This window comes from Sciurus vulgaris (assembly GCF_902686455.1).
Source record: "Sciurus vulgaris genome assembly, chromosome: 11".
NCBI classification, from domain to species: Eukaryota; Metazoa; Chordata; class Mammalia; order Rodentia; family Sciuridae; genus Sciurus; species Sciurus vulgaris.
Genome location: NC_136472.1, coordinates 44,567,253 through 44,591,081, shown reverse-complemented (window position 1 = coordinate 44,591,081; position 23,829 = coordinate 44,567,253). Strand labels below are relative to the sequence as shown.

The window sequence follows — 23,829 nt, the reverse complement described above, 5'->3', positions numbered from 1 at the left end:
AATTTTAAAAACCTTTAATCTAGTGGCTTCATTTTTGGCAACAACCTCCCACACTACTATGATTTATGATAACTACAAGTAAGAAAAAGTCTCATGGGTACCATCTCAGTTCTTGATAGGTTTCCCTGGAAGAAGCTAGTACATAGGTGGGACAGTTGAATACAGATGACAGTCCCTGGGATTGAGACCTGGGGACCAAATACCTGAGTCCTGATCCTGCCTCTCTCACTTTGTATAAAACTGACCCCATGAAATGGCTATTTGACTATTTTTACCAGCCAACTGGACAAATTCATGAATGGACAAATTTAAGGACCCTGCTGCCTCATCCCTGTGATATGACAAGAATAAGAATACTCATTCTGACTTACGCACCGCATCACACCAAGAATTGCTGAAGAGGGAATTTGGAAGAGGGTTTTGGAATCTATAAAGAGGAATTTCATAAACAACTGTTGTGAAACATAACACAAGGCTGAGAGGTGACCATGGCTGAACACAGGACGGGGAGGGGACCCCTTCCCCAGTGTCTGGGACACTGAAATAATGGGGAGGAAAGAACACTTCCAAAAGATAGAATCTAAACATAAACAGAAATCAAGACAGGTTGACAAAGAAAGATTTGAAGAGGAAGATGGGGGTTAAATGACTCCATATGTGGTCATCTGCAGTCAAATACACTACAAATTCTACAAAGCCTAACAGGGAAATCAGGAGACAAGTAGGGAGCAAACTTCAGGGATATAGACTTAAATGAATAAAAATATGAGATCAAGATTAAATGAAGGACCCAAAGGATGGCCCTTATTCTTTGTGATCAGTGTAGCTGTCAGAGACAAGTGCCTGTCACACACAGGTAGGCCTCCCACTGAATACCAAAATCAGATGCAAACTTCAAACACTTCTGAAAATGCTCCCTAGAGGACCTTTTGCTCCAAATTTAGAGACTGAATGAAAAACCACTCTACAAAAGGCACCCCCCCACCAAAAACAGAAAACAAAAAACCCTTTTATATCCATATGTACAGTCATCTGGAGAGCAGATCTCTCATTAATGGATGGTCATAGCTGCCCCACAATGCTAAACTAATCACAGACATCTAACCATTGCTTTCCTCACCTTCCCAAAGTGAAACATTCCAAGAGGCTAGAGGAAGTTCACTGATGGCGCCCTAACTTGGTACTGCTATCCAGACCCAGCTACTTGAAGTTCAGAAAAAGCAAGTAAAATACTCCTTTCTGTTTTGATTGATGCAAGGTGCCTGGTTCCAACTGGGTCTAAGACATCTAACTGGGCAATGTACTCTGAGACCTTCTATTAATGAAATGAGAAACCTGAACTGCAGGTCATGTTGAGCAGCTCTGCGGTCACTTTGGGTCAAATACAGTGTCCTCTCAGCTCCAGTTTCATGCTTCATGGCAGACCATGTTTCTTCACAGAAATTTCTCTAAGAGGCTCACTGTCCTATCAAGTCAGGGCCTCCTCTTGCACAAAAGGTTTAACCACCCTCCAATTAAGAATTAGGACTACCAATTAGAACAAATAAAATAAAATAATAAGAAAAATAGAAAAAAGAATTAAGGCTTATATTTTAATACACAATTCATTTATTCATTTTGCCAAGGGCACTAAGAACTTACTGGGCTTAGCTATGCTTTACTTAAGAGAATGATTTTAAGCTTGCTTCATGTAAAGTGACAATAATTAATTTGGTAATTCTTAACAAGATTCAATAAGTGATTATCTTAAGTTTAAATCATCACCAATTTTCAAGCATAACAAGAAAATCAGAGATCCATGGAAGAGGGCAAATTTCCACTGAGCCACAGCTTTTTATATAAGTATTTCAGTATTAACCCAGATGGTCAGTTCAACATAGTTGATCATTTAATTAGAGGTTCACAAGATCAAAAGCAATTCTTTAAAAAAATGGCTGGTGGGCACAGGACCACTGAATAAGCTGACATCTCCATGGTGTATATCAGGGACATAGACACAAACTTCTATTTTATCAGCAATGCTCTGGTCCGATCAGTTGGGCTAAAGGTCATAACCAGCTTTTGTGTCAATATTTTGTTTCTCTCTCATGTACTAGTTAACTTTGTGTCACTATAATAAAATACATGAGACAATTAAGTAAAGGGGAGACTGGGTAAGTGGCTCAGTGATAGAATACTTGCTTGACAAGCACAAGATCCTGGATTCAATTCCTAGCACAGAGAAAGAGAGAGAGAAAAAGAGAAAGAGAGAGAATGAATGAATGAATGAAATTAAATGGGGTTATTTTGGCTCATGGATTTAGAGGTTCTACTCCATGACTGGGTGACACCCAATGCTTTTAGGCGTCTAGTGGGGGTGCTGGATAGCAATGAAGGATCAGAGCCAAATTGTTCACCTCAAGACCAGAAAGTGAAAAAGGAATTAGGGGCTAGGGTCCCCTTTGAGGGCATGACTCCAGAGACCTGAGGATGTCTTCTAGGCCCCACCTCCTAAAGGTTTCCCACTTCCCAAAAGCACCACCCTGGGGACCAAGCATTTAACTCATGGGCCTTTGGAGGACATTCAACATCCAAATCACAGCCTCTCATGTCAAAAGGACTTAGTTGTATATGACATATGAAGAGAAAAAAACTCATCCTTGGCTCGGGAATATTGTCCCAAGTCTTTTGCTCTCACATTGAAATTTTTCATTAGTAAATTTTTTGGCAAGTCAGAAGAATCTTCAACAGGCCTCCCATTTCAAAGCCTCTGAATGTCTAATTATTTACACGGCTGCAAATCCCTTCTAACCAGGCTCTAATCCAACTATTTGGACAATGAAGTAAATGATAAGTCTCTCTAAATCATAGAATATTCAGTTTATTTGGCTTCTAGTTCAGCACTTCTCAAACTTTCCTGTACATCTGAACCACCTGTGGAAGTTTCTAAACCTATTCCTAGACCTTATCTCAGGGACTAAGAGCCCATATCTATGTATTTTTAAATTTTCAAAGGTAATTCTGGTGACCACAATGTTTGGGAAGGAATGCTACACATGTTCTTATTCATAGAAGCACCTCCAATAGTTCATTTACTAAGATCCTTAGCTTTAACTAGACATAATTAAGAAGCTCAAGGAACAATATATCAAAAATTCTATATTCATTTTCCCTCTATTCAAGAGGTTTTTCCCCTAAAATAAAAAAGGAAAGAAACTAAATTCAAAACTCCTAAAAATTAACATCTTTTATCTTTCCATCACCACTTTCCTCCTTGCACACAGAAGTGTGCCAGTCTCTGTAGAGAGAAAGTGGATACTAGCCAAGGGTGACACTATCCCTACTTAGACCTGCTCCAGGCCCTTGCATTAATGCACTAAGGGCAAAATATGGTGTCTTCCCTGGAATACTGCAGGCCATGCTTGTAGAAAGCCAGAGTAATGGCAGGGTTAGGAGAAGTCACTGGACTACCCTTGTACTACTTCCATGTTTTTTTTGTTTTGGGTTTTGTTTTTTGTTTTAGTACTGGGGTTTGAACCCAAGGGTGCTCTACCACTTAACTATATCCCCAGTCCTTTTTTATTTTTATTTTGAGATGGTCTTGCTAAGTTACTGGCATGGAACTTACAATCCTCCTGTCTCAGACTCCCAAGTCACTGTCCTTGCTCTACTTGTATGGCTGTGCATTGTAGTCCATTATTTAGCTTCTTTGAACTCAGTTTCTTCTTTCTTATACAGGAATAACATTTGCCCAATCTTTTTCATTGGGTTACTTAAAATATGAAAGGGAATGAGACATGTGAATGCATTTTTTTTTTTTTTAGTGTATGGAATACCATATATTTGGACAAAATAATTGCTGGGACAGTGCAATTTTTTTCTACCTGAGACTTTAACTAGTAAAGTTGTGTAAGAATCTTAGTGACAACAACCCTTGAATTCTGGTCCTAGCATGCATGCTCCTTGGGGGCACTGCACTAGGATTTCTTCATAGCCTCTCATACTGCATGAAACAGTGTTGGGGAGGATTTCCCTAGCTTTTTATGAGACTGTCTTCAAAGAAAAAAGGCTCTGAAAAACAAATCTATCACATTTTAAGAAAGTCATTGTGAGGTATGAGAAGACCAGAAAAAAATCTATTATAGGAAAGTATTTTAAAATAAATGTTTTTGATATTACAGCTTAATGATTAAGAAACTATGTATGATAAGGTCATCCCGTATTGCTTCTTAATATACATTATTATTTCTAAAAATTACACAGTGGGGAAATTTTACATTTTTGGAGAAATGGCTGCAGTATCAGGTTATCTTTTTGTGAATACTTTGAACAAGTAGGCAAGTGTGGCTCTCAATACAAAAGAGGGACCACAAGAACAGGCAGGGGAAATGTCACTTTCATAAGAAAGAAGACAGCTTCTAGGTTCTCTTTGCTTTGGACTTCTACCTCTGACTTCTGATCTAGAACAATACTTTTCCAATGGAGTTTTACAGAGCAGGAAGTCAAAGGATCTCTTGAAAGAGACAAAGTCGAGGTAACGGAACAGAGCCTTGAGGTTCCTACCCATAGTTCTACTAGACCAGCAATACTTATTTTTGTTTTATGTGTTAGGATTCCATATTATGGGGGGAAAAAAAACAGCCCTATAGTATATATGTCATACACACACACACACACACACACACATATCACTAACTTACAGGTTAGTAAACACATATCTATCCTTCTGATTTTGTCTTAAAGAGTAGAGAAAGAGTAATTTCTGCCACTTTTCACCTACTGTTTGTTCTGATAACCCTGCTCAAGAGTGAGAGAGAAGACTAGGAATGTGGCTATAGGTTTGGTATCTGAAGGAAAGTAAGAGCTATTACCAACTACTGATCCTGTGGGGTTTTGCTTGTTTGTTTAAGATTCACAAAAGAACTATGTGAAAGTTTGCTTCCTTGCATATTGAGAAGTTAAACATTTCTGAGTTGACTACAGAAATGACTGAGTTGTGCTCCAATTAGGTTGACATGATCCATGAACACCACACACAGAAGCTTATACCACATATATTGAGCAAAATCACCTCCTGACTTCACAGTTAAGTAGAAGTGAATTATTAGCTTCTTCATTTGAGTACTACGCTTCTACTGGTGCAGCCCAAAATTTCAGTAGTTATGTTAATAGCACCTAGTTATGGCACTGGCTCACACTGAACCTGCAGTTATTTAAAGTATCCAGGTTTCCTTTCTACAATCTGCTGATAAATCAGCCCCCAGAACCATGCTCCCAGCTCCCTATTCTATCTATATTTATGCAATAGACTTCTAAAATTCAATCACAGTAGTTTACATTTAAAAAAGTAAATGTAAATGATCCAGCTTCTATCATTCAACAGAATGTCTGCAGTGCCTGCCGATTTCACGTTTCAATATGATAAGCATATCATTGGTGCCTTCAGACACATCATCAGCCAACAGGCCAGTGCTGGGTATACTTTCCCAATGTTGCATAAAAGAGAACACCTTTGAGAGTTTGGTCTAGGAATGTGGCCTGGGACTCTGCCAAGCATCTCCCTTCAACAGCATGACTGCAAATTTCTTGAACTTCAGATTCTACGTAATGTAAAAGAAATTTGTCTGTGTTTAAAAACACATTCAAGAAATAAGTGAACATGTGAAAAGATAGAGAAACGTGTTTCAATTTGGGCATACTTTCAGTTTCCAAAGGCAGAAGAAGGCAGTAGAAAATGCAACTGCTGATGGTAGCAGCTCCAAAACTAAGACTGATTAGACTAAACCCCATGTGGCAAAAATTTTATTGAATGAGTTTCTTTCTCCACACACACAGTCTTGGTTTTTTTTTTTTTTTTTTTTCCTCAGAATAAGAAAGTTTTCTGTATCTGATTATGTCTATGGCTGACACAAAGTACAGACTAGTAAAACGACTTTCTTTGGTTATCATGCTGTTTATTCTCTCCTTACCAGAAATTGGCACAAATTTAAGATACACTATATTTCAATCCCTAAAGCATAGAAACTGGTGTCTCTATTGGCATCCAAAAATTCACAGACATTTAAAAGACAACTATCAGTAAGTTTATAGTTGCTGTCTAAACTCTAATATTTCAATTGTCCCCAATCTGATTTCATGAGTGAATCAAATTATGAATAAGAAAGTTGAGAAACTAAGTTAAATTACTTTTATAATAGGTACAGGGAAGTATTAAAACTTACTTTCTCCAATTTCTACCTTTCTGCCAGCAAAACAAACATTTTTCTATAATTATAGTTTTTTTCATTGTCTACATCACTAATCACAATCTTAAGCAACTGTTACTGAATTTATTTGTTCATTCAACATTTACCAATGTGTATCCTTTGCCACCAGCACTGTTCTGGATGCTATTGGGGTAGTATATAAAAACTAACTGAATACAAATTTCGTCATAGAATAATTTTAAGCCAATTTATAATTATCATCCTAATAAAAAATTTATCACAATGTAACAATGTGATTCTTGTTCAAAGAATTCCTGGTTCCATCACTATTTTTTGAGGCTGGCTCAGGTGTCTATCTTTACCTGTTCCAAGGATGAAGCAATTCTCATCATTTTCTTCCCTTCTCCTTTTGTTCTTCTTATTTATTGATCTTGCTGTTAAAAATTCTGCTACATATATGACCCTTTATTCTCACGTTTTCTCAAATCATTAAAGTTAAAATTAGATCAGAGATCAAAGGCATTATTAAAGGTCTTTCCACTCTATTTGGTGTTATTGTATATCAGAAAGTGTAATGACAATTGCCTTTGGCAAATGAATAAAATCAGAACATGGTACTCAATACTTCAGTACATACCTTTGAAAATAATATATGTTAAAAAAGGAGGCCAAGCCCTGATTCCTAGCAGTCTATTTTACATTTGGTTATTATATTAAAGTGCTAAAAAGACTTAAATATATACACTGACCTGTGGATCTGCTTGTTTTAATATCTCATCTCCAATCCTAAATGTACCCTCCCCACCCTCATAGCACACACACCAGGTCTGCATAGAGCGGCAAGGAAATCCTAGTAACTACAGCCTTGAAAAATGGTTCCTATGGAAATAAGCCCTTTGGCTGTTAAGACTGGTGATTTTTGTTCTCTAGGTGGCACTATTACTTCAATTTTTGATGAGTTGCTTAATTTGAAACTTTATTTTCTTTGAATTTCTATTATATAAATCTTAATTTCATGCATACTAGTTGTAATTAAAATAGGTTGCCTTCTAGGTTTTATTTTAATATGCCAATTTGAAGTATAGTCATTTTTATCATGTAATTTAAACATTCCTTTATTATATTATCTTAGAATTAAGAAATCCTCCTTTGCCTGGCTCCTCCCTCCAAAAACGCAGAGGCATGTCAAAAACACAGAAGGTCGTCATAAAGCTTCAGTCAGACCAAAGGAACCAAGATGAAAGCACATTTAAAAGCTACTAGGTTCTGTAAGCTTTCAAAATCAGGACATTACAACCATGACAAGCAATGAAAAGTTCTTTCAAGTGAACCTTTGGGGAAAACTACATAACATTTGTTACTCTCTGGGTTCTTTGGAAATAAACTTTTACTTTATTATGGCTGTCACGAAAGCTTGTAAATTTCCATTGATTCCCCAATCACTCTCCCATCCCAAACTCTGGCCCCTAACTCATCTAATGCAACCCATCCTCCAACTTCAGGCCATCTGTAAATGAAACCTCAGAGCAATGAACCACTTCTTAGCATTCAGTATATTTGGTCAAATTTGTCTCACATACGTGTCTCACTGTCTGTGTTTGAACTTAAGTCATTACATGCAAATGAAAGCTCCCATAATTCTTATCTGACCAGACACTTTTCTACAGAAAAGGGAATATCTTCTGTTCCACTTAGAAAACATACCTACTTAACCTCTCCCTCACAAAAGGGATTTTCAATGTCAATACATTAGTGAGCTCCATTATTTTTGCATCTGTCATCAATAACAACTTCATGTATTCAATAATTGGGTCCAAGACTTTTCTAAGTCTTTTGGTATAAGTACTGTGGAAATCCAGTGATGCATTTAAGCATAACATTATTCAGGATTAAACGATTCTATGCCTTAAGTAGAAGTTTAAGGGGACTTTCAAGATGCATATGCCTAAGCTTAAAAATACCCAATCCTTTCTTATGTTTCCTCGGGTTAAAATGTACATGCAAATGACATACGGATTTCATTTGCCATCATCATTTATTGCTTAACATTTACTCCATAGAAAATAGAGTAAATGGAGGCAGACTGTAACCAAATAAGATTGCTTACTCACTTCTGAAGCCCATCTGTGCATGTTATTCATCCTAATAAAGAAAATTTATCACGACATAACTTAATGTAATTCTTGTTCAAATAATTCCTTCCTCCATTGAACAATATCCAGCCTTTTAAACCTAGAATTCCACAGAATTCTCTCCTCCATTCCTCTTTAAAATGCAATTCACAGCTTGAGATCACAGAGCCTGCCAGTGGCTGAATGGCTGTACTGGATGGCTGAGAGTCCTTCAATTAAGCAGCAATTTTGCAATTAGTGGAAACAGAGTGCTCCATAACAATTGTTTGAAAACAAGTTGAGACAAGTGAGCAATTATCCTATTAAAGGGATATATTCACTTGCATTGGGCTAGAAAAGCCCCCTCACACAAAACTGAAACCTTCCACACCGGAGACACGAGTTGAAAATTATGCTTTAACCAGTAAAATAAAATCAGCATTATGGATGTCTGAATGGGAGTGACTTTCATAAAAGATACTCAGGATTTAGCTATCATCTACTCCCCACGCTCTCTGTTTTCAGTCTGAAATTGTTCTTCTCTCTACTCTGGGACTAACTTCCTAAATTTTAAATGTTAATGAACTACTTGCACATGACCTTTCCATTGTACACATCTTCAATTTTCTTGATGTTTAGAAGATTAAGTCTATGATTGAGACACAAGGTTGTTGGCTGTGTTACATTTTACCAGTTCACTATCTGGATAATGAGGGATGTGTGCACGTGTGTTAGGGAGAAAGGGTTGGGGAGGGAGATTTACAGAAGGTTTTAAAAAGTGAATGTAAAAAATGTAAACAAGCTCTTTGCTATACTATCAGCTGGGCATGTTCAGCTTGCTCTGTGTGCTGAGCTACAAACCAGAGCTATTTATATTTGAAAGAAATGAGATTATCAATCACCCACATTTTGACTATTAAAACGCAGGGACTCTTAAAAAGAGTCCAGGAAGAAGGGAATAGCTTACATTCTAATGGTGCCCCTTTTAAACAGGAAACCCAAGGGTATGAGCCAAGATTTTAGAAATTTGCATTTATATTTACACAATTTTCTCTTCCTGGTCAGTCAAAATGAACCAGCAATAGCTCACCACCATCTCCCTGCTACCTTCTTTGGCCACTATGAGGTTTAAACAATTAACTCACATAGTTAACCTCACATAGTATAAATGAATGTTTTGAGGTGATGGTGAGTACTATATTCAAGGCAAATGATCATTTTCTTACTTCATTTTGTTTGCAAGTAAAAGTTACTTGCTAGAAGGACATCCTAAAACAGATTTCCTAAATGTTTTATTTTCTGAATACACAAATGTTGGTGCACTAACCTCTTAAGTGGCCTTAAATATCATCTTAAAATAAACAATATTTCCAGTTACTAATTCAGCTCTGAATGGGTTATGAAAGGCTCCAAAGGTATGTGAAAAATTACTCTGTTATTTTGCTTTTTAAAAAAATGTGATGTCTAAGTGTGTCTGCAATGTTCTAATGCTTCAAAACATGTACGTAAGTCTTGTTTATCTGGAAATCATTTCTTTCTGCTTATACCATTTATAAATAGAAAATGCTCTGTAATCTCTTTAAATAGTTCTATATACATAATGCTTTTCATGGCATAATACTTACAACTAGTCTATATTTACCAACATTTATCACATTTTGCAAAATAAAGTAGAAGGAAAAAAAAAAAAAAAAAAAAAACAGCTTTATGGTCCTGGAATTCCAGTAATGGTAACCAACATGTTTCAAATTCCAGTAAAGGTTATGGTTACATTTCAACAAGTGTCTCTCTCAGAGGTAAACTTAAAAAAAAAAAAAAAAAAAAAAAAAAAAAGTCTTAAGCAAAGAGCATTTCCAAAATCAAAGAACAGGAGTGATAGTTTTAAAGGGGTGCTGTTCCCAGGGTCAAAACTCTGTAATTTCAACAGCTGTGGGATCTATTATGTATCATGGCTTGAAGCTCATGTCATAAGCTCAGAAAACTCCAACCCAGAAATGATAATGTTGCGTGAAATAAACATTGAGGACTCACATGTTAAGAAGAATTTAACCCATAATTACACGTTAACAGATAAAAATATTAAAAAAAATACATATCGAGTTGTAAAACCAAAATGGCTTGACCTTATAACTAAACTATAAAAATCGAATTTGGACAAAAATAAAGGAAGAGGGAAATATTTCCCAAGAAGTTAGCCACTTTCGGGGGAGGGGGGAGTCTCATTTAATAGCATGGCACCTTTTATATGCAGTTTAAAAAAATCAAAGTTTCCCAATTATATACTGCTTTGCTTTAAAAGATAACTGTACTAGAAGGACTAATAAACATTCAGAGAAATATGCTTTTCTTTGCTTCTGGCCAAGAACTTTCCGGCATTCTTGTCAAAAACTGTTCACTGGTTGTTACCCACTCAGTATTGCAAGATAACCGGGCAACCCTAAAATTAGATCAGGAAGCCCTAGTACATCACCAACCTTAGCGCTTATCAAAGCACCCTAAACATAAGAAAATCTTTTTGCATTGGAGCCAAGCTTTCAAGTCAATCCACAACGACGAGTCCCACGCCCCAAAGAACTGGTCAGAAGCGTCATTCAACAAGTCCCTCCTACAAGCTCCCTAAGGGATTCCGCAAAAACCATCCCTTACCACTTCCCCACCCCCAGCCTCCCGGCCCCAGCAGCTGCTCTTGGCCTTGTGGCCGGCAGAGGGCACCCTCTACCTTCCCTAGCGCCACTCTCGCTGTCCCTTCTACTCCTCAACGCCCCCCACCCCAGGGGTTCCTCATCCTTGCTCCAACTCCGACGCAGGAACACTCATTTCCCACAGCGACTCCAGTTCACCCCCGCAGCCTGTGGCTCTTTCCCCGCTGGGGGAGCCCCTAGTTTTCAATTTCCCCTTCTCCCTGACCATCGGGCACAAAGACCTCAACTTTCAGCTATTTCTAGGCGCAGCTCATTCACCCACTTCTTTTTCTGGATTCGCATCCTCAGAAATCAACCTCTGTCAGGGCCTCCCCTATATACACCCACCCACTCCCCGAGAGTAAAACTTTTACGTCCCTGGAGGGTGCCCCAAGGGAGGCGCGCAGAATGGGGAGAGGTGTGGGTACGGTCTGCCCCTCCCCTGTGGGAGTTTCCCAGACCCTTCCAGGTCCAAGAGGCAGGAAGGCCCCCAAGTTTTCCCAGACACATTAGCCTTGGATCTGTGTAAGTTCGCTTTGGTCTCGCTTTTGTCCAGGGGCGGGGGGGGGGGCAGGTGTTTGGGTGCAGCCCAGCCTGAGTCTGGGGAAAAGAGATGCTAACCTTGGGCGCAAAGACCCCCACTCTCCCACTCCCATCCAGCCTCGGCCAAAGTCCACGCTGAAAGCGGCCAGCTCGCAATCAGGGTTCATACCCCAGCATCAACACTCTTCCCTCGGTCAGGGTCCCCAGCAGCTGCCTCTCTAAATTCCTCTCACAACCCCTCCTCAGCTAGGAAGTACTGTTGGGGTTCCCCAGGGCGCCGTCTTAGCTCCCGTGGCGCAACTAGAGGACTTTTCTTGGCCTTTTCTCCCTCACCTCAGTGATTCCTGGGGTCCCTCTCCCTGAGGGTGCTGTGGGATAGAAGAACGCTCCCCAGCGTTAACTCCAAACCCTCTCATCTCCTGAAGGGGAGGAAAGGAGCAGTTCGTGCTTCCTAAAACTTCGTAGTCCCCCAGCCAACTTTCCCGGGCGGACAGGCGGTTCCCGCGCCAAGCCCACGCCCGCCGGTCGCCTACCTCGGTGTCCACACAAAGCTCTCGGGTCCCCGGCAGCGGAGTCACATCGTTGTCCCGCTCCTGGCCCCTGCGCCCAACCCCGGTCCCCGTCGTAATGCTGCTCTCCACCGGCCCCACAGCAGCGGTGGCGGCTGCAGTTCAAGGGTCTCATCAAAGCTTCACCAGGAAGAGGTGGGGGGCGCGCCGGGCGGCTTCTCCGCGCGGCCCGGGAGCCGAGGCACGACGGGATGCGCGGGACAGCAAGCGCAATGGTACGCCCCGGCGCGGCGGCGGCAGCGACCGGGACCCGGAGCTCCAGCCTGCGCCTAGCGCTCGGGTCAGACATTATTTAGCTCGTCGGTTGAGCTTCGATTGGTCAAACGGCGCCGCCCCCCGCCCGCCGCCCGCCTCCCCCCGGCTCGCCCGCGCTACCGATACCCGTTCGGGGCGGACGCTTAAAGGGAACGCCGCGCCTTTTCCTTGCTGGTACTTAGCCCCGGGGACCCCGGGGAACCCCTGTGCGCCTCGCGCCGCCCGTCCAGTATCCGGGTTCCCCTGGGGTCTGCCATGTACCCCAGAGAGTCGTGCTGCGCCCGCCCGCGGGGCCGCAGTTGGAGTCCGCGGCTTAGAGGGATGTCAAGCTCGGGTTCCGGGGAACCCCGTGTCCCGCGCCCTCCCGGGAAACCTGGGCAATGTGCTTGCCCTAGAACAGGAGGACGCGAGTGCGAATTCGACGCGCCAAGGTCTGGATCCCTTCGCTTACAGGTCTCCCCTTCTTCCCTATCCCAGCACCCAAGTTCCGTGGAACAAGGGTGTGCGTTTCCCGGACCGTGGACACACCTTCCCGCACCTTCCCGCACAACGGAGCTTGCAAACGCGAGCACACAATGAAATTGCACAGAGCATGGGGGCTCCTGGTTTACTCCGCTACCTTAAACACGCCGGCTTAAACAGAGTTCGCACATTGACCTCTCCCGAGTTTGCCTAATAGGAATTCAATCAAGATAATAACAGCATTTTTTATTAATGAACGCCCCCAGATAACATTACACCAAGTTACTTGCTCCAGCCAGGAAGCCGAGGCAATGATAGACCTCACTAAAACCACGCGCTTCCTAGCAGACTAGAGAAAAACGGAAAGAAAGAAAAGAAACCCACCTTTTCAGTCACTAGTTGTCAAAGTAAACATCAAGGCAGCTTCTCTGGGGGAAGACTTCGGCCCCAAAACTCCCAGACTATATTATTTTTTCACCTTCCTTTCGGTTAAAAAGAAGGGGGGAGTCTTTAGTGCCCAGTCGGTAGGTACTCCCTCTGTTCTGCAGCAAAGAAGTTAAATTATTGATAGTGGAAATTGCATGGCGGAGGTAATACTCGCACCCCTTGAGCGAGGAGCTCCATTTGATCTCGGCAGAGGCTGGGAGATTTCATGCTAGCTCGCCGGGGGGAGCGGCAGCTCGAGCAGTCCTCTAGGCAGTGAATGGGAAAGTGGGTGGGAGTCCACGAGAGGGCTCCACGGTGCCTTGACGTGCGCTGTCATATGATACCTCCGCTGCCTCGAAATAGACACTCTAGTGCACGAATTACCAGAATCAAAATTCAGCGCATTTAAAATGATACATCTTTTATTAGAAGAGTTCCGTTCCAGGGCATTGCCTGCTTTTGCAGATGTTTTCACTTCCAGCCCTAGCAAACTTACATACATAAGTCAACCCTTTTAATAATGAAACTGGGTCGCAAAGATAAATTAAAAACTGCTTCCGTCAGAGTTGGGGTCGAAGTGGGGTGGGGACAGGTTGTCTCACTTAACCCACCCCACCCCACCCCCACCCTTTGCCGGATACGGAAGAGCAGTCTTTAGAGTTCTTTGCCGGTAGCCAAGACCCTTAGAGACAATATGCATGGCCAGCGGCCAGAGGACTATTTTCAATTAGCCTTTTGACGAACTTTGACAACTGTCTACCTGAGTTCCTGCTTTAAAGCTGAATGTCCGTCTCAATTAGTTCAACCAATCTTTATGCATTAGGACAGATCTTAAATTTTAGAATAAATAACGAGACGGCAGTACTTAACATGGAGTTTCCGGACCTCCACAGAACATAAAAAACCACCTAAGTGTAAAACTGAAGTTTCGCCTTCTGGAATTGTGCTTTAGGTTCGGGAATTAGCATTTTAATAAGCACCCAAACAATTCGGTTGCAGACAATCTTAATTTATACCTTGAGAACCACTCCCCAGGGATACAAAAATGGGTATCCACTCCCCAAGTTCTGCAGGCAGTTTTATGTATATGTGCATTTTTTTTTTTTTTTGTCATCTAAGGGGGGCTTGACCTAATAAATGCTAAGACTCATGGCTATAAGAATTTCCCTAAACACTCCAACATTAATTTTGGTAAAGGGAAAGATTTATAAGCTGTTTCTTTTCCTGGACTTTCTCGTGGTTATCCAGAATGTGCTGTTGAACAGAATATATAATATTATTACATACTGGGTTCAATTTATCTAAGGGTTGACTGTTAACAAAATGAATTCACTATTTTAGAGGTTCTAAAGACGAGTGAAAGAGCTTATTCCTGTTTTATAAATGAAAAAAAAAAAAAGACTCAGTGTTGCAAAGCAATTTATGCAAGTTTACACAGTTAAGTACTAGAGACAAAACTTCAATGAACTCAAAAACCCCAGGCAGAAATTCTCGTTTCTACTCTCTCCCCTTCAATAGACAAATTTATCTGTTCCTTGGAAGTGTTATCAGAACGTGTGATCAGTCAGCGCACCTTTGCAAATTATTGGGCTAAATAGCCAAGTTATTCAAATATATGCATATTCTTAGAGTATCATGAATTTAGCTTTACACCCCTGTCAACTTGATGGACTACACCGTCAATACAAACTACCCTGCAGCACCGATGGTGGAATTTATTGGGGAATATTTAATGTATGGGAAATATGCTGTGTAACCAAAGAGCAGTAAAGGACCTAGGGCAGGAAGCTGGGCTTGGCCATCTCAAAGACCCTCAGTATTGATTCCCAGGATGTGGGCTGTATGCAGACATAATTTCTTTTCATATTTCAATACAAATTAGGAGGCTAGTATTATGAATTTAATGAAATACTTGTGCTATTTATAAAGGACTGGAGATCCAGAATCTTTACCAGCATTCTCAATGCTGCTTAATTAGAAGTTAGGGCAAATCTTTTACCCACTAAATTCACATTGCCACATCAGCATTTCTGCTGAAGGAAAAAGTGCTCTCGCAACCAAGGCTCTGATTGGGTGGGTCTATGGCCAATCTTATTCCTACTCTCACTTGACATTGTATAAATAAATGTTTGTATCTTCACTTTCCAGTGTGTGGTGCAGTTTTACTGAGGAAAAGACAAGGGATAAAGTAAAGGCAGAAATATTTACAAGATCAATTACCAATTCAGATAAGCATGATGAATCAAACCTCTTAACACTTCTGAGCATTTCCAAATTTCCCAAATTGTGATTAAAGTGCTATCAAAACAGTAAGAGACCAGATTTAAAACACCTATTTGCCTTAAAAGTACATCTTACACTAAAAAACAATAAAGCCAAGATGAACTCAGTGCCAGTGACCTGCGTGGAATTCTAATATTTTTTATTTGCTTAATTCAGATAACATATGCAGATAGTTTTAGAAGTTTAAGGTCAAATGTGTGTGTGTGTGTGTGTGTGTGTGTGTGTGTGTGTGTGTGTTTGAGATCAAAGGCAACACTAAGAACATAAAGTGTGCATTTCGGATTCTTCTTAAAGATTGGTCTCTGTCATAATTGATCATTAAAAGGAGGAAAAACTTCACAGCTTAAAAAGAAAATGATATTTTTTGAAGAGCTTAAAATTTAATTTTGAATTAGTCCAAATCTTTATTTCTTTGTTGGTATGGTCTAATACTATCCTAACACAATGTGCCAAGAGGACAAAAGGTCAGGAAGAAATGTGAATTCCCATCTATTCTTGTCAGGAAATAGAAACTAATCCTCATTACCCAAGTGGGAACAGAGGCAGTAGGCTCAGATTTGACACTGACATATTTTTTTCTATTAATAATTTTAATTGGCTGAGGTCAATTCTACTATCACTGTAAGCATTTTATGTTTAATTATGTTTACTTAAGTTTCCTAGTTACTCCTGCCTTCACTTTTCCTTGCAAAAAACAAAACAAAAAAATGTGTAGTATTAAATGAATTGACCTCAAACACTGCTGAAAACTGGAGTAAGTAATTAGTATAAGGAAAATAATAAGCAAAAAGAAAAACCCTGCTGTGCAGGGTGGCCAAGATGTTTTCAAATTCATGCTGGATGACTTCACAGGCCCCAATCTAGTGTTGAATTCTGTCATCACATAAGGCCTGTCCTGAGAAAAAACTTAAGAAATAGTTTTCCGTTTATTAGGTTGCACTTCTCTGTAAGTTTTTTATTAACCATAAGAATTGTTCTATGTCATACTTAAATGTGACCAAATTGGTCAACACCTACAGGCATTATGTAACCAGACAGGGCTATGAGTGGTAGATGAAAGCAAGGAATCACAGAAGAAAATTTTACCAGGGTCCAAATTTGGAGTGCACAGCAAAAGGGTAAAAAAACTAATTCCACCTAAGAATAATATTTGGTTAGATCAAGAAAAAACAGCACAAAAATCATCATGAAGTTACTGAGACACACCCCCAAACATATATGAATCATTAATTTGTAATCCTCTGAATTACCAAATTTTCTCTGAGAAAAATTAACAGTGAAGAACAAATTGATTTACTCATTGTAATATTTCTATAAGCATAGTCAATAGTGGTGTGAATTTATGGAATGGGAAATAAGTTAGAGCTGGCAATTAAAATTTACTATGGTGTTTGTTGGTTGTGCTGAGAGAAAACGAGAAGAATTAACAAATTTCAACCAAAGGATTTCAGGACATTGAATCATGTTTGGAGTTGATGACCATTTTCTTTTGAGATCACCTTATTTTTGAGACCCATCTATTTTAGACTTTGTGAGGATTGGAATGAGAGATTTTTCTACTGCTAAATTTTATGTTCTTCATGTAAAAATGGAGAAAGAAAGTATGTACAAAGTCGGGTTAGAAACACGCTAAGATTTTGTGTGATTTGGCCAAATGCAGTGGCACAGGCCACAGAGATTCTAGAGGCTAAGGCAGGAGGATCACGAGCTCGAGGACAGCCTCCATAACTCAGAAAGACTGTCTCAAAATTTAAAATAAAAATTAAAAAAGACTAGCATGTAGCTCAGTGGTAGACTCACAGGTTAAATCCCCAGTACTAAATAAATAAATAAATAATTTGTGTGATTCTGATAAATGAGTCTCATGCAATGTCCCCCTTTAATGATCTTTTTGAAGAAGGACCTGGGAAGGATATGCAACTGGCTTCATTCAGTTGATGAAAACTTGCTGAGCACCTACCTACTACAAGTCAGGCACTATTCCATGGGCCATGATACAGGCAGATAAATTAAGTACATTTCAATCCTTTTAGGAGTTCATACCATAGGCCATGAATTACATTTTAATCCATTTGGCTACTTGTGAATTTGTCAGGGGTAAGAAATTGTTTCATTTTTGCCTTACCATAAGTTTGGTGTTCTATGTAGAATAATGACTGTCAGCATGCCCTCATGGCCAGGGACAATACTGATGACAAGAAACTTGCTCCCAAAGCTGGAGAGACACCTAGAAGGTAGGGAGGTGTGGCCACAGCTAATTAGCGTCCTGTTATTCTTGGTCAACAGTGTTTTCAAAAGGTAGGAAAAGGATAGGGGGTGGTAAAGAAGAAAGGAGGCAAATGAATTTTGTTTGAAACAAGTATCTTTTTCTAAACATGGTTAGATATACTTTTCAAATGATAGTCTGAAAGGATCTTAAGAGATTATCTCATCTTCCTTGTTACTTGTAGGCCTATCACTGCAGACTGGGGAAGAAGTCTTCGTATCCTTCTTATGAGGACTTTTCTAGAACCCAGAAATGCTGGTGCTTGGAAACTCCTGCTTGTAACACATTTTTGTTCTTGTTGAAATTTATATCTTATTTCAGCTCATCCAACCATAGTGAAGATGGAGAACAGCTGCTTACTAACCTCTTTATGTTATTAAGTCACCACTCAGACTTTTCTCATAGTGAAGATCGGATCTCACAACCTCCTTCATAAAGTCCAACTTCTAATCCATTAATCATTTCCCTTGGTCTACCCTGGACCTCCTCCAAGATTTCCATATTCTTCTGAAAATGTAGAGCCCCAAACCAAACCATGTGTGTGAAATTATCCAGGGCTCAGGAAACATGGGAGTCATGAATTATCAGAACACAGCTGCTGGGAAAAACTAAAGGGAAGATTCAATCAGATTGACAAATCCCCCCTTTGCAAGTTGGAGACAGAAAAGGTTGTTTAATAAAAGGATGAGTCTTTGTATCAAAGCTTTGTATCTTCTATTCTTAGCTTGTAGATGAAGCTTTTTTTCCCAAAAGATCTTGAATAGATTATTTCATTTTTACTCCCCTTCAAACAAAATTGTCTAAAAACAAGTAATTTTTCTGAACTCCATCTCCATTTAATAGCCCAAATTATGGACCTCCAACTTTTAAATTGGAAAAGTGCTTTCACATTCTGAAAGTATTTATTTTTTGGTATGATTTCTCTTAGGAGGTCAGGTCTGTGAAACACTATTTTTTTTTTTTAAGCTTTCACTTCTTCCTATATTGAACCCTTTGTTTTGTTTTGTTTCATTTTGTCTGCACACAAAACCTAATTAGAATAAAGTGAATAAAAATAAGTTGAATTATGCAAATCTACATGGTGCCTGGAATTAAATTTACCTGAATATTTCTCTCATCAGGTAGATCTCCATTATGATGTCACCACCCAATGTGTTGAAATACTTTGGGCCTTCCTGTTCTCTATAGCCAGTTAATGGACATGGGACCCACAGATTTCATTCCTACTACTTGTAGTCTGTTTATGGCATGTTCAATGGTGACCATAAAATCAATCCAATTGTCCCAAGAAGAAATTAGGCTAGATCTGGAATGAAGTCTGCATTCTAAAATGAAACTGGGCAGGAGAGGAGAACATTTACTTCCCATTCATAAGGTCACTTTGTGAGACTGTTGAGGGACATGGTGGCCAGAACAGGATTACTAAGAGCGTTTCTTGCAAGTAGGCACTTCTGAAACCCTGGTCTGCCAGGAAGGGCACCCGTAAGTGGGAAATCTAGTTGGCAATAAGAAAGGGTGATGCCAATGCAGATGAACAAGGCAAATAAAATGTTTCATAAAAGTTGAAGACAGGGAGACGAGGTGGAATGAAGAATGAGTGGGGATGAGCAGAGTCATGCATTGAAATTCCAAGACTCCTTGATTGAGTTTTTTCTTGTAGTCACTGCTATATATGCACTCTGGGAAACCCATTTTATGCTACTTTGACCATAGTCATGCTCTGAAGGGCGGGGGAGTTGTGTGTGTGGAGACGGGTATTTATGGCTAGATATCCAATTTTGGAAGTTAGATATTGATGCTGTTATACAAATTAAATACATTTCTAGGACACAAACTCAGACTATAGTCATCCTTCCTCAAGGCGGCCTCTGTGCTGAGGAAGAAAACACAAAGACCCAAACATTTCCTTTACTCCCGAATTTCATGCCTCTCCCAAATGCAGTAAAATCTTTAGCACTGAGGATCTTTTATTTCATAGGCATGTTTTCCTGGAGGCCTTGGGAATAATGAACAAAACATATTATCATTCACTGACCTTTTAATAAAAAAAAAAGAGAGTTCCCAGTATAAATAATTGAAGCTAGCTTTGAATCGCTTGTTGCTTTATGTCCATACTGAATACTGACTTAAATTACCATTCTCACATGATAAACATATTCCTATAGCATTACAACCAGATTGTGGATGTAGATCATGTTAGAACTACTTTGCAAGCCAAATTTCCATTGCCTTCCATTTTGTCTGCACACAAAAACTAATTAGAGTAAAGTGAATAAAAATAAGTTGAATTCCGTAAGACAATCATGCTAAGCTACAGGATGCCAATTTATCTAAAAAATATGTAGAAGTTTGGCATATTCTTGACTAGTTGCTAGACTAATTTTTTTCTAATATTCCTTTTTATTATTGTAGCTTTAAAATTGATATTATTATTTATATGACTTTGGTCATATATTTATAAAATATCTATCTGGGAATAAAATTTATAAAATATCTAATTATTTTTTAGTTAATTGATTTTTATAAGAGCACAACTCCAGTTTTCAAAAGTGGAAGTTCATCACAAAGGCACAATTATGTGTGGATGTCACATAAAGAACAAAGAAACAATCATCAAGAGTATTTCCTGGTGAAATATTATGTTAAATGTGTAAATTTTAAATGAGTAAACATTTTCTAACATCTTTAAGACTAGGAATCTTAATAAATACAATTAATATTAGATTCCCCTCTTATTTCTTGATCATTTTAAAGGACATAAATTCTTTTTACCATTGTTTTCTTCTGTGGGGAGAGCACTAAAAGAAGTTGTTTTTGCTGAAAATAACATAAAGCTGCTGTCAAATCTCAGATAAAAGAATCAAATGAAGAATCTCTAAAACACAAGTTAATAATATAGGAGTCAACAAAAACTTGAAGTTTCAGTTCATCTTGTCTTAGTCTCAATAATTATAAAGTAACTATGGAATGTTTAAGAAGTTTAATTCTGTCCTACCATTTTGAAATTAACAATACCTTATTAACATATTACTATGTTTTGTCAATTGTTATATGTTCATTATTATCTAAATTATATAAAAACACTTTATTTTGAATAAACTCTTACACAGATTGTTCATTGTTTTATGTTTTAATTATTGGGAAATCAAAGAAATATTATTGTCATGTGGTATGATTTTAAGGTCCAGACAGCAGTCAAAAGAGCTTGGATCCTAATTTAAAGTCTTTCACCTTCTGGCCCTCTGACCTGGGTAAGCCCCTTTACGACCCCAAATTTGTCCACGTAAGTGCCACATAAACATTTATAGAACATATTGAGCAATCTTCACTGCTCTGTACGTCAGTTGTGTAGTCAATAAAATTAGGACAGTATCTGGCAGACCTTAAATCACAAAGAAGAAATGATCCAGGGGATCAATGCTCTCAGGGAACAAGTGAGCTAGATAATTTTTAAGTCACTTTTTTCCATGTAAATTTGGAGTTTTCATCAGGAACTGTAAATCATTTCATAAACTAAATGTATAACACCTATAATTAATTCCCCTAAAGTCAGAGTCCTGAGTCATGCTGAGGATTCATACTCTTCTATTTATTCTATAAGTTAGTTATCTCTGATAAAGCCTCCGGTGAACTTTTTCATGTATGAAAATGTTCTTCAGATCATCCCTTTCTGCTGGACTGGTTTCTGATCTCTGTGACATATTGAAATACATTATGAGTTCACAGTGGCCTTCCCTGAATAAGTCAGGGTGGAGGTGGGATGAGGTCTTTCCATGGAATTCCACACCTTTAATTCCTTACATGACTTTAGTGGCTCTGAAGAGACCACTGACTTGTGCTATCCAAAAATTACCTGTGTGCGGCCAATCCCTGTTTTAAAACCACATATTTTTAGGAGTTGCTTTTTAGGAGGAGGACGGATGGTGATCAGGAAGATGCCCAAGTAAATCTATAATTCCCTTACCTAGATTATCCCCCACCTTTGCTGCTAGAGCTGAAGTTCTGAATTCTGAGTTGATGCAAATACACAAAGGACCCAGACACCAATTCCTGGCATTCTCCCAAATGAGATGTATTTCCAGAGAAGTTCCAAGTTTGGAGTGGAGCCTCTGGTGAAAGAACATTCAATTGCACAAGGAAAGCCAATAAACATTTTAGTCCCCATCAGGGACCATAAGCCTTGTAATTACGTTTAAGACTATGCTTGTCCATTCTCTTCTCCATATGTGTAAACAACATGTTAGCTTTGGAGGTTTGTCATCCACTGTGTGTCTTTGGAGAGGGTGTTCCTCATCACAGCATCTGCAGTACTACAGCCAGTAACAGTTAGAAAAGGCAAACTTATGAAATGGCTTCCAAACACACTAAATCCTAATCTAAACAATTTATAACGTTTCTTACTCAATAACTCTCAGAAGTCAACTGACTTGCAACTGCCCTAAACAAGTTAAGAAAGGAGTTAGACATTATCCACTGGATAATAAACTAAAGTAAGTGGAAGCAAGAATGTGCAGGTGAAGAGTTCCATATTCTAATCTTTATTTTCAGTGACTAGATACTTACTTCTGGATAATTCTCTGTCTTGGTAGTATTTTAAGCATGACAAAGATTATGAAAACAGCTAAGATTGCATAGGGGCTTACAGATAAGTTTAATAATTAAAAGAAAGCCCTTGGCATTGGACAAACGCAGGTTTGAGTTAACCTTTGCCACTTATTGTCTCTGCTAATTTATAATAATTGATGCCACAGTGTCCTCTCATCTTTTTTCTTTAGTTTGAGAATTCTTTATGTGTTCTTTTTAGATATGCATGACAGTAGAGTGTATTTTGATATGGAGTATAACTTATTCTCATTAGGATCCCATTCTTGTGGTTGAACATGATGTGGAGTTACTGGTCATATATGATGTTAGAAAAGTTATGTCCAATTTCCTCTATCTTTAAACTAAGAAGAAGAAGAATTCTTGCCTAGATAGACTATTGTAAGGATTCACCGAAACATGGAAATGCATACTGCTTATCATAGTGAGCTCCATAAAGTTAGATTTTATTAATCATGTATTTGATCCTAACAAACTACTTTAAGTATTATTATCACACTCTCCATTTTATGATTGTGAAAACTGTGTTTCAAAAAGGACAGGTAATAATTAGCAATATGAAAGTCTTTCACCAGTTAGCAAAAATTTGAAATGACTCAAAGCAGCATATGTGGCCAATTTTGAGACTCTCAGAGATCTCAAAGGGTTGTAGTGAAGATCTCTTAAGAAAATACACGTGCTAATCATCTGAAAATAGGAGAACCAAATCAAACATGGGTGGTAGCTAATACATAGGGAGGCAGGATTTTGTAATAGACTCAGAAATCAGAAAACTTTAGGTTTGAAGTTCAGTTTCTCCACTCAAGATTTGCTGGGTTTGTTTGGACAAATTACTTAAACTCCCTGAGTTCTAGTTTCCTTGTTTATACAATTGGAATATAATCTATCTCCAAGACTTACTCTGAGGGTTAATATATGTCAAAGACAAAGCAAATAACTTAGCACTGAATAAATGCAAAGTTGATGTTTTCTCACCTCATCATGATTTGCATGTACTTTCCTATAGTGTGGTAATGACAAAATGAAGTTTTAATAGTCTATGAAGGTAGTGAAGTCGTACCAGATATTGAAAGCAATGCTTGAAGTTAGTGGCCAGAATCTGAACTTATATTTTTTTCAATGGAGTGATGGATTTTTAGGGCAGTAGAGTTGTACTGCTGATACCAAAGATAAACATTAGAGTGATAGCAAGCTCAGTCAATGGAAACATACCTACCACACCCTCATTATCTCATTATTTGGTCCTTTCCCCACTTTGCAGCTTGTCTAATGACGAAAGTGAATCTTAAAAGTTTTCTTTTAATGCCAATTTCCTCCACCAGGAAGGGAAACTAAATGGCTGATCTTGGCCTTGACTAAATTCACATTTCTGAATCTATACTGTTAATAAGTTCCCCCACCCCAGTGTTCTGTTGTCAAACATGTGTGGGAAATTTTTCTCAGTCA

General features: G+C 38.9%; 1 protein-coding gene across 5 annotated transcripts in view; it reads right to left on the bottom strand.

Moving 5' to 3' along the window:
* The window catches only part of BDNF (brain derived neurotrophic factor), a 51,932-nt gene that overhangs the window by 19,520 nt on the left and 8,583 nt on the right, over positions 1–23,829 (bottom strand). The window contains exon 1 of one of the 5 annotated variants that reach the window (XM_079105163.1): positions 13,191–13,491. The exons of 3 other annotated variants lie outside the window; for them this stretch is intronic. The gene's annotated coding sequence lies outside the window, so the exon portion shown is untranslated. Of the gene's footprint in view, positions 1–12,053; positions 12,361–13,190; positions 13,492–23,829 lie in introns of those variants that run through there. One more of the 5 variants, XM_079105162.1, reaches the window with a different exon arrangement.